We start from the raw sequence: 10,685 nt of genomic DNA on the forward strand, positions 1-10,685 counted from the left end.
ACCAGACGTTTGTGAGAACCGAATGATACCGTGTCTGTGCGTCATTTAGAACAGTTTCTGACCAAGAATTCTCTACATGACTACATGTCCCATAGACCCCTGATTGAATGCATGTCAAAAAACAAACAAATGAACAAACACCTGCTTATGTTAAGCAAAAAGATTTTTTAAAAGATTTTGATATAGCAGGGGCTCCTGGGGCTTTGCCTGTATCTGAGTGGGTATTTTATTGGGTAAAAGTAGTCCATAATCAGTAGTCTTTTAAAAATACTTAGAGGAGCACATGCATTCCCATTTTATCATTAAATAGATTTCTCTAAACTAAAACACAACATTTAAGTGATAATAATAAAAACTATTGTACATGGTTCTTAATCTGAGAGAGAGAGAATACTAAAACAGGGAGACAGAAAAAAAAGAAGGTGGTGAAGGACGGGAAAAGAATTACAAATAGGTCATTACTTTGGAAAGAATCAACTACTAAGATAGTTATTTTAGGAACAGTTCAAGGAAGGATTCCTTTTTTTCCGACTCAAAAATGATTAGGCTATCCTATTTAGGATAAAAGGCTAAAATCAGTATTGATACAATATCTTTCAAGAATATATTAAAATAATAACCTTTTATAACCAAAACTAGTTGTTTTCTCATTTTAACTCATTTGGTGTCAAATGTATAAAAATGTAAATTTAAAGTTAAGATTAAATGTAAAAGCTGATGTTAAACCATATGTGGAAAATAAACTCAACTGTCACCGTAACAAGGATATATTTGTTCATGGTAGTTACCATTCATTTGTAAGTTGCATTAGAAATGCTTTCAATTTTACTTATTTTACTGACTTATTTTACTTAACAATTGGGGAAAATAATGCTTATTTTTTGAAGTGCCTCTTCAAAGAATGGAATTACCCATGGTGTCAGGCAGCGATGATGCGTACATGCTACTCTGGTGAGTCACAATTGAATCTTTCCCTGTGCCCTAAAATCTAAAATGTCCATGCTCTATTGGTCTGGGAGAGGAAACCCATTCCAAAGGCACACAGCCCATTACAGGAAAAACCCCGGACTTAGCAGCTAGCTTTCCACCCAGGGACCTTCCACAATGAACTCTTCCCACTAACAGTGCGCCCGGGGCCAAGGGCTCTGCAACTTGAGTGCACACTGGAATCTCCAAAGCCACTCGTTATAAATGCAGAAGTGGGAGCTCCACCCTCAACGATCTGAATTCAGGAAACTGGGAGTGGAGGCCAGGTGTTCAGATTTTACAAATGTCTTGTATAAAATTCTGATTCTGAAACAGATGACCATGCTTTGAGAGACTGAGAAGAAGACCACAAAATCAGAATTAAAACCAGCATACTATATTTCAGAGCCATATACTATGGATCACAAAGCTATGGGAAGGGAGTGTCAGAATTGCATCTTTGGTATAAACTTCCCTATTGATAAACCAGATCCAAGTATAAGAACTTAATGGAAAGGATTAAGAAAGGGAGAAAACACTGAGCACATGTATGCATTCTACATGCAAATACAAACATGTACAGGTATATCTTAGGAAGTCAGGGATTCTTCTACAAGAAAAGTACAGACTGTAAATTACTTTATTTAATTCCCCAGGTGGTACTGGACATTGCGTAGGGTTGAAGGTAGAGGTACTATTCTTGTAACTGCAGAACTGTTCCTGAATCACAAGTTTAGTACTTTTAGAGAACAACACAAAGCAATCAGGTTAAAAGGTCCATTTCTGTGGGTGAGTCCATAATATGAAAGGGGACCCAGGGAAGGAGAGCCACACTGACCAACAAAGTAGGAAGGACTTCATGATGGAATGTGTGTGCATTTCTTCTATGTTTTATTTATTTTTGAGAGCAAGAGAGACAGAGCACTAATGGAGGAGGGGCAGAGAGAGACAGGAAGACACAGAATCTGAATCAGGCTCCAGTCTCCCAGCTATGAGCAGAGAGCCCAATGTGGGGCTTGAACTCACAGATCTTGAGAATATGACCTGAGCTGACCGAAGCCGGACACTTAACCAACTGAGCCACCCAGGTGCCCCTATTACTAAGGAAGATCAAAATGCTCAGGCAGCTGTGAAGATGGAGGGTGTAGAAGAAAAACAAATCTCTCAGGAGTTTGTACAATCACTTTCTCTTTCTGCCTGTGCTGTAGACTCTGATAATTAGCTTTATCAACTCATTCACAGTTAAGTTCCATTCCATGTCCACATTTATGGACAGCCTACTCTGACTCCAGTTTTATGCTAGGTTCTGGGGACACAAAAAAACTGGAATGTGGAAGACCTGATCCCTGTCTTGGAGAAGCTATAATTAATGGCCCAGATCCAGGATCATGGTGTGAAATGAAGAACTTCATTTAGGTAACTCTGAATACAGCCTTCAGTTATAGTTCCACTCCCCAAAGCAATGACCAGACATATTAGTTAGAAACATGCAGAGTTTCCTAATATAGTAGAAACATAAGGACAATTGTCACCATGCATGTGGCTCAGCAGTGTTTATGAAATATTTTCAAATGCATTATCTCATGTAAATGTCATGAAGACAGGTTTGTTTTGTACACCAATGCATACCAAGTGTTTAAACTTCTGCCTGGCATGCAGTAGATCTTACCAAATTTATGCTGAATTTGATTAAATCCTCACAGCTCCCACCTTTTACAGAAAAGGAAGGAAGGTTAGATTTGCTCTTTCTGAACCATCCAGGGTCTCCAGGATCAGTCCCAAGCTGGCAGAAGCCGTGCTACCATCTTTGCAGCTCCAGAGCGCCCTGTTCTGCACAGTCCCTAAGACATGTTGATCCGTTCATATTAACTGTGCTCCCCTGGGCACACACTGCGCCTGGTGATGAGGGGAGTGGCACCCTCAGCCCGGCAGCCCAGCTGTTGGTCTGTGGAAGGAGCTCATTGTTTAACTGGAAAGACTGCAGTTACCTCTTTGGCCTCTAGGTGGAAGCAGCTCTGCACATTCGGTTGAGAAAAACAGTAAGTTGTGTGTTAACTCTTTTGTTTCTGTCAGTGTCACGAACTGTCCCTTCTATCTATATTCTTTATAAAAATACACATCCTTAGAAGAAATAGCTGATTTATACCGCAACTTATGAATCTTCTCACTGATTTTTAATTTCCCAGTGCTTACTGGAAAAACTTACACCACAAAATCAGGCGCTGTTGTCACAGAGGCCATGCTATCACTAATAGCAAAATAAATCTGCGGATAAAAGCTTGGACCTCAGAGTCCGGCAAAGCTGAGTTCAGGCTAAGCCACTTAACACTCGTGAGCTCCTGGGCCAGCTACTTAATTGCTTGCTCAATAAAATGAGAATTACGAATTCTGTCTAAGATGGCTGTGAAAGGTAAGTAACATTTTTAAAAGCCTTAAGACAGTGCTTGGAAAATAATAAACAATGAATTACGATTGCAGAGTAGATGAGTTGGGACCCCTTTCCCTAGGCTTATAGTGAGATGTGAGAACTCTCTCTCCATGATAGCAAGGAAGTGAGACTCAACACATACTACCAGTTGTCTCAAAAAATATCTTCTAATATGTATCTCCTTTCTGACAGGTCACCGCGTACGGTGGCGGGGGAGGGGTGTTGGGTGGTGCAGGGCCAAGATAGCTGGGCCACTAAGAGTTGCCAAACAGGTTCGAAGACACCTCTTTTGCAATTTCTGCCTGGGGTCCCTCATCTCATTGTGGAATGTGGTATTTTTTGTCTAGTGACTTCAGTTGAAACTGAGACTAAATGCATCCAGTTGAAAAACATATTACAGAGGCTTATGTGTTGTTAGACTGGAACCCTAGTGTGCATCCTGGCTACACCGTGCTTGGCTTGGTGGTGCTTAGTTCTGAGAACCACCATTTAATGTAAATGGAGCTCATCTAGAGGAGAAACTTCCAGGGAGTGAAGTTAGTGGGGAGATAGGCAGCCATCTCATACTCTGGATGGCTGGGGAGAGTTGGGATCAAGAAAATATTTTAATCCAAATAAAGGAGATAAACATAATAGTGGGTTTTAAATAATAGAATTCCCATGTAGGAAAGAAATAATATTTCTGGGAGGCTTCACTGAATGAGCTCTCTAAAAAATATTTAAAAGCATAGAAAAGCAGAAATATATTCACTTAAGGGAGAAATTTCCAACAATTAGAACCGATTGAAAGGAAGTGCTCTGGTCCGGTGGGTTTCTCGACATTGAAGATACTCAAATAAAGGGAGGATTACCACTGGGAGAGAGCTCGTGAGTCAGTTCATGATGGGATACTTGGACTCTCCAGTTTGAGAATGCAAGGGGAAGCATGAGGCCCTGGAGATTTTGGGCTCTTAATTTATCTCTTACTTTATATAGAATTTGAGTCTTACTTAAGCCAAATCTCAGAGATGACTCAGTGAATCATTCATCAAAAATCACACCTCAATTCAGCAGCTATGCATACGGCATTACTCATTCTGTAACTTATTTCACCTGGAAAAACAAGACTTCCCTCATGTTACAGTACAATTCAGCCTTCACGGGTGCTCTGGGTGAACACGCTGGAATAAACCTGGTATCAAAGGTTAGCATTTTACTCCCTTTGAGTTAACACATAACTCATAAAGCCCTCCTAACATGAAACTTTTGTCTTGAAAGGCCTACACCCCTCCACATATATCCTATGTATGTTCAGTGTTAAAGTGGTCCTAAGTGAATCTGTCAGCATCAGGCATCATCTCACAAATGAAACTTGTTTTTTCAAATGACTCATGCATATTCAATTTGCTGTTACTAATTTTTTCTCACCATTTTGCATTTCATTCTTGTTTTCTCTCCTCATATTTAAGTATTCATTTACAGAGTTAGTTTCACCTCTTCTTTTAAAATCACAAAGACTTTGGGGCACCTCGGTGGCTCAGTCAGGTGAGCATCCAACTTCCGCTCAGGTCATGATCTCACAGTTCATGAGTTCAAGCCCTGCATCGGGCTCTGTGCTGACAGCTCACAGCCTGAAGCTATTTCAGATTCTCTCTCTGTTGCTGTCTCTGTCTCTCTCTAAAAAGAAATCATAAACATTAAAGTAAAGTAAACCTAGACTTTGTGAATGGTGAATGTTCAGTGTATCCTTCATCCATATTGGGTAAGAAAACTTGGGAATTGTCAGGAGATTCTAGGAGAGTCTCTCACAAACTGTCAGACTGTGTCCTCATCACCGCTGCTGTGCTCATCTTTACCATCCCTTGGACTCAATTAATGAACTCTTAGCTAAGCTCTCTGGGATGAGAGAAGCACAAAGAAAGTTCCTATCACAACAGTGGATTACTAACTTCCAATTTCATTTACTACACTGGTGCTAAATGACATCAGTGATAAAATCATATTAGCAAGAGCCTAGAGATGACGAAAAAGTGAGAGTACTCTGCTACATCCATAGTTTGCTATACTTTTAGGACAGCAGAGAAAAATGAAGCTGGAGTGGCAGGTTATGGTCATGTTATAGAAGATCTTCAATTCCAGATTGAGGAGCATGGATTAACTCTACATTTGTTGTGAGTCAATGAAGGCTTTCGACAAGAAAGCAAGAATGATGAAGTAGCAGAGAAACCAGGTGGCATCCCTTTCTAGTGCTACCTGTAAACTTACTTCCTCTCTGCCCTAATCCTTAGCCTTTAAGCCGGAGTGACCTCCACCAACCAGGTATGGGGAAGCAAATATAAACCACTCCTAGTCAACGAATTCTATTTTAGGGAATTACCTTCACTCTTTCCCTTGCTCTTTGTCCCAGATCACCCCCATACCAGTGTTCTGTCTTCCAATAGCTTCCTGGATTTGGAGGCTTTGGAGCTTATCTGTTATTGAAATCCCAGTACTGACCACTTGGACTTGCAGATGAACTGGATTATCTAGTTTTTATCTTTGGTTGTTCCCAGGGCACAGCTTGTACTCCCCCTTCTGGCCAGTCTGACTAACCTCCATCCCGTCCTGCTCAATTCTAGTCCCTGGGACCCCACCTGGTATCAGTTAATGTCTAAGTCCTGTTTCCTTCTGTCCACCAAGGAGACTCCAGTCCTTGACTGGCCCTCCAATTCCTTGGCATGTGAGCAAAATTCCTACTAATTTAGAAATAACTCCAATAGTCTATTTTTTTTAATCTTCATAATTTGTCTATATGTTATTCATCCAGCATTATTTTCACAGTCATTCTTGAGCTGGAAAAGAAGTACGGAGCAAAAAGAGAACAGAGATGTAAAGGACTTGACTGCCGGGGGAGGAACCTGTGGTGGGCATTTGGCTGTTTCCTCCCCATATCCTATGTCGTGCTCCATGTGACTTTCCTAACTTATATCTTTGTCATATTGCCTTGTCTTCAGGAATTATCCCCATTAAACCCCCGAATCCACTGGTCCCAAACCAATATATCTTTCAGGATGCTTTTTTTCAGAAACCCTGTTATTAATAATATGAGACAAAATTTATCTTTCCCATTACTTCCTCTGTTCATCTCATGATGGTTAACTGTATGTTACCAACTAGAGTGAGTCACAGAGTACTCTGGTATTTGGTAAAACACTACTCTGGGTGTTTCTGTGAGGGTGTTCGGGTGAGATTGATATTTAAAACAGTATACTGAGTAAAGTAAATTGTCCTTCTTAATATGGATGGATACCATCCCAACCTCTGAAAGCCTGAACAGAGCAAGGCTAAACATCCTTCTAGTCAGAGAGAATCCTTCCCATCAGATTGCCTCCAAACTGGGATAATAGTTTTTCTCTTCCCTTCAGACTCGAACTGAAACATTTGCCCTTCCTTGTTCTGGAGACTGCCAGCTTTCAGATGGGAACTATAATTGGCTTTCTTGGTTCTTAGACCTACGGACTGTGGACCACTTCTGGGTCTCCAGCCTAACCATTCATCTTGCAGGTCTTGGGACTTGACTTGCCCACCGCCATAAGCATAGTAGAGTGATGCATAAATGTAGATACAGATAGAAAGATAGAGAGATAGATATCTCCCACATCCTATTAGTTCTATTTCTTTGCAGAACCTTTATATACCTCTCATAAAACAATGAGAGCAACAATTTGAGCAATCAATACAGCTCCCATTATAATCATTATGCAATATTTTTTCCCTTAACCTCTGGTAACTTCTGTCTCTGAACATATGTTTATGCTCTTCCTTCTGGCTGGGATTCTTTTTATTTTACATGCCATTTATTATAATCCTAATCATCAGTAATTTCATGGAGTCTGATTTGATAGGGTTAGCTCACTCTCCTCTCTGTCTGTTGGACTTGTAATCCATAGCCACATAGTTTAGCTCCTCATTATTTCAAGTTTCCTAAGTTAGTCTAATGTCTCCACATAGTGTTAAACAAAACAAAACTCTTCAGTAGAAAGTGTGTGTTAAGCATATGATAGGCTTAATATCCCCAAATCAATAAAATACCATTTAAGAAGTTTGCAGTCAAATTGATATAGTTAGATGATGGTTAGATAGACAGGTAGACAGGTAGATAGGCAGGAATAGTTATCGCTAGGCAATTATTGCTAAGCCTTCGTGGAGGAGCCAAAGTTGACTTGATCTTTAAATGATAAGAGTTCACTGTACGCAAAAGATGGAAAAGAACCTTGCTGACAAAGGAACAAAGGCCCGGAGGTTAATCTCATTGTTGAGGGATGAGTTTGTGACAACTCGCCTGTAAGCAAACTAAACAGGGATTCTTTTTTTTTTTTTTTTTTTTTTTGCCTGTGCTATGTATTACGTCATTGTAGAATCTCACAGGTGGGGTTGTTTGTTTGCTTAAGAATGTAACTTTCGGGGCTCCTGGGTGGCTCAGTCAGTTAAGCGTCCGACTTCGGCTCAGATCATGATCTCACGGTACCTGGGATTGAGCCCTGCATCGGGCTCTGTGCTGACTGCTCAGAGCCTGGAACCTGCTTCAGATTCTGTGTCTCCCTCTCTCTCTGACCCTCCCCTGCTCGCACTGTCTCTCTCTGCCTCTCAAAAATAAAAAAGTAAAAAAATAAACATAAAACAAGAATGTAACTTTGTGGGAAATAGAAATTGTGTCTAGTTTTATTAAATTCCAGGGTTCAGTAAATTTATTTTGAGTGAGTGAATAAATTAATAAATGAGTTCCATTTCCATGTGTCAGGAATCATGCTGGAAACTCATTAAAGAACAAAATATGCCAGTGGGGGAAGGACATTCAATAATATTCAGACTCTTAGTAGATACTTACTATCTGTCAGATAAAGATATAAGTTTACTATGCACTTTCTAAATAGGTCCCCCTACAGTGGTCCAATAATAGTAGAGTTTATTTGGAATCTATTTTATATTTAAGAGGCAGAACATGTTAATAGAAAACACCGAGCTGGAATTCCATATACTTGGTTGACTCCCAGGTACACTTTGATTTTCTTAACTTTTATGATAATGAAGGAGCTTTAACAATTGTCCAGTAAATTCGATCATTGTAGATCGTCAATTTATGTAACTAATAGAGGTTCAAAACAAAACAAGACTTCAAGTAAACTTCTTTACCTGTGCTTCAACTGGATAAAAGATCTATATGAGTTTTTAAAAAGTAATGGAAAGAACTTTTTATCAACTTATCATAGTTACATTTAACTGGAGTTTGTGAGCATTTTCACTTATATTACTTCACTTTATATTTAAGACGTAATTAGAAAAGTGTCATATCACCATTTTGTAGATGAGGAAAATGAGGACCGTTTGTTAAAAGGCTTAACCAAAGTGACAGAACGAGAACGTGGCAGAAATCAGAGTTTGGATCCAAGACAAAGTAGAACAGAGGCAGGTGTCCAATGGAAACTATGAAAGCCAGAGCACATGAGTCAGGGAAATGGAAGTCCTTCTGAGAGGAGGCCTCCTCACACCTGGCAAATATTCAGGGACGGGCTTCTACTCCACCTGGTACCTGTCCAAGATCCTGAAGCAGGATTCTGGTGTAAGATCAAGGTAAAGCTAAATAAGATAGAATCAGCGCCTGGCACTTATGACCTTTGGGTTGTCCTCTTGGTCCTACATAAGCTTTCTACTGAAACTATGAAGCAAGTCACTTTACTCATCTAAATTTATCAGAGAAACAGTTTCAACCAACCTGCCCTCAGGGAGGTAGTGAAATTGACATCACTCAGGAAAGGTGGAAGGCTCTATTGTACTTTGTATCCTGTTTCATGTGCATGTAGAAATATCGTAGTAAAGTTCTACTGTCCTTCAGAAAGACATTCTCCAGGCACTCTGGCCTCTTCCCTCACTCCCAAACCTACTCACTGGGATCCTCTTCCATCTTTAAGAAACTTCTCAAATGTTATCTTCTTTAGAATATAGTGTGAAGCCTCTGCTTGTATGTAATCTCTCCTTTAAATTAATATTAACTCTTGGCTTATAATAATAATATACATATTACACATAATGATAATTATTAGTATTGCAAACATTTGCTGAGGGCTTATTACATGACACAAACTGAGCTAATTCCTTTTCAAATATCATCTCTTTCATTCTCCCAACAATCAGAATAGGTCATTGCTATTATGAACACACATTTTATGGATGACGAAAACAGGTAATTTAAGTAATACATATTTTTTATTATTTAAAAAACTTTTAATGGTTTTATTTATTTTTGAAAGACAGAGAGAGACAAGGCATGAGCAGGGAGGGGCAGAGAGAGAGAGACACACACACAGAATCTGAAGCAGGCTCCAGGCTCTGAGCTATAAGCACAGAGCCCAACGTGGGGCTTGAACCTATGAACTATGGGATCTTGACCTGAGCCAAAGTTGGACTTTGAACTGACTTAGCCATCCAGGCACCTTTATTTATTTATTTATTTATTTATTTATTTATTTATTTATTTAGAGACAGAAGATACAGCATGAGTGAGTAGGGCTGAGGCAGAAAGAAAGGGAGAGAATGAATCCCAAGGAGGCTCTGTGCTGTCAAGACATAGCCCAGTGTGGGGGGGTGGGGTCTCTCTGAGCCAAAATCAAGAGCTGGACACTAAAGTGAATAAGCGCAATTAGAGTGATATTTTATCCTATCCCAGTTTCACAAGTAGCATGTAATGGAGCCATAATACCAAATCAGACTGACTCCAGAGCTCATGGGGCTAATGCCACTATGCATGGTAGACTTCTACCTTATATTAGCACCACACTTTTTCCTACTTGATCACTGGAAACCCATGGTTAAAACCAGAAAGCTTTCTTGGAGGTAATCCTATTAAGCTGTCCCATTTTATGGATGAAGAAGAGAATGAGACTCCAGGAAAGTATCTTATCCAAGGTGACTGACACAGCAGTGTATGAGACAATAGGTGATTGACTTTTAAAACTGATTATCAGAATCACCTGAAGAGTTGTTATCAGAAAGAAGATGCCTACTAAGATTGTGATTTGCAGGCATCATAATTTCTTAAAAGAGCTCTGGGAAATTCTGGGAAATCACTGCCTTAGGTAACTCTTCAGAACCTACCCTCCACTATGATTATCAGTTATCAGATGGTAATTGTGTCTCTCCTCCCAGCCAGGGTGAAAGCTCCTTACTGGCAGAGTTCTTGAATGCCAGCCAGCATCAGGTTATTAATCAAGGTTGCATGAATAAAGGAAACTGGCAAAGCATCAGCTTCTTAAATTGTTGCCTCTGCCTACAATAT

This window comes from Suricata suricatta, chromosome 5, assembly GCF_006229205.1.
Source record: "Suricata suricatta isolate VVHF042 chromosome 5, meerkat_22Aug2017_6uvM2_HiC, whole genome shotgun sequence".
Classification (NCBI taxonomy): Eukaryota; Metazoa; Chordata; class Mammalia; order Carnivora; family Herpestidae; genus Suricata; species Suricata suricatta.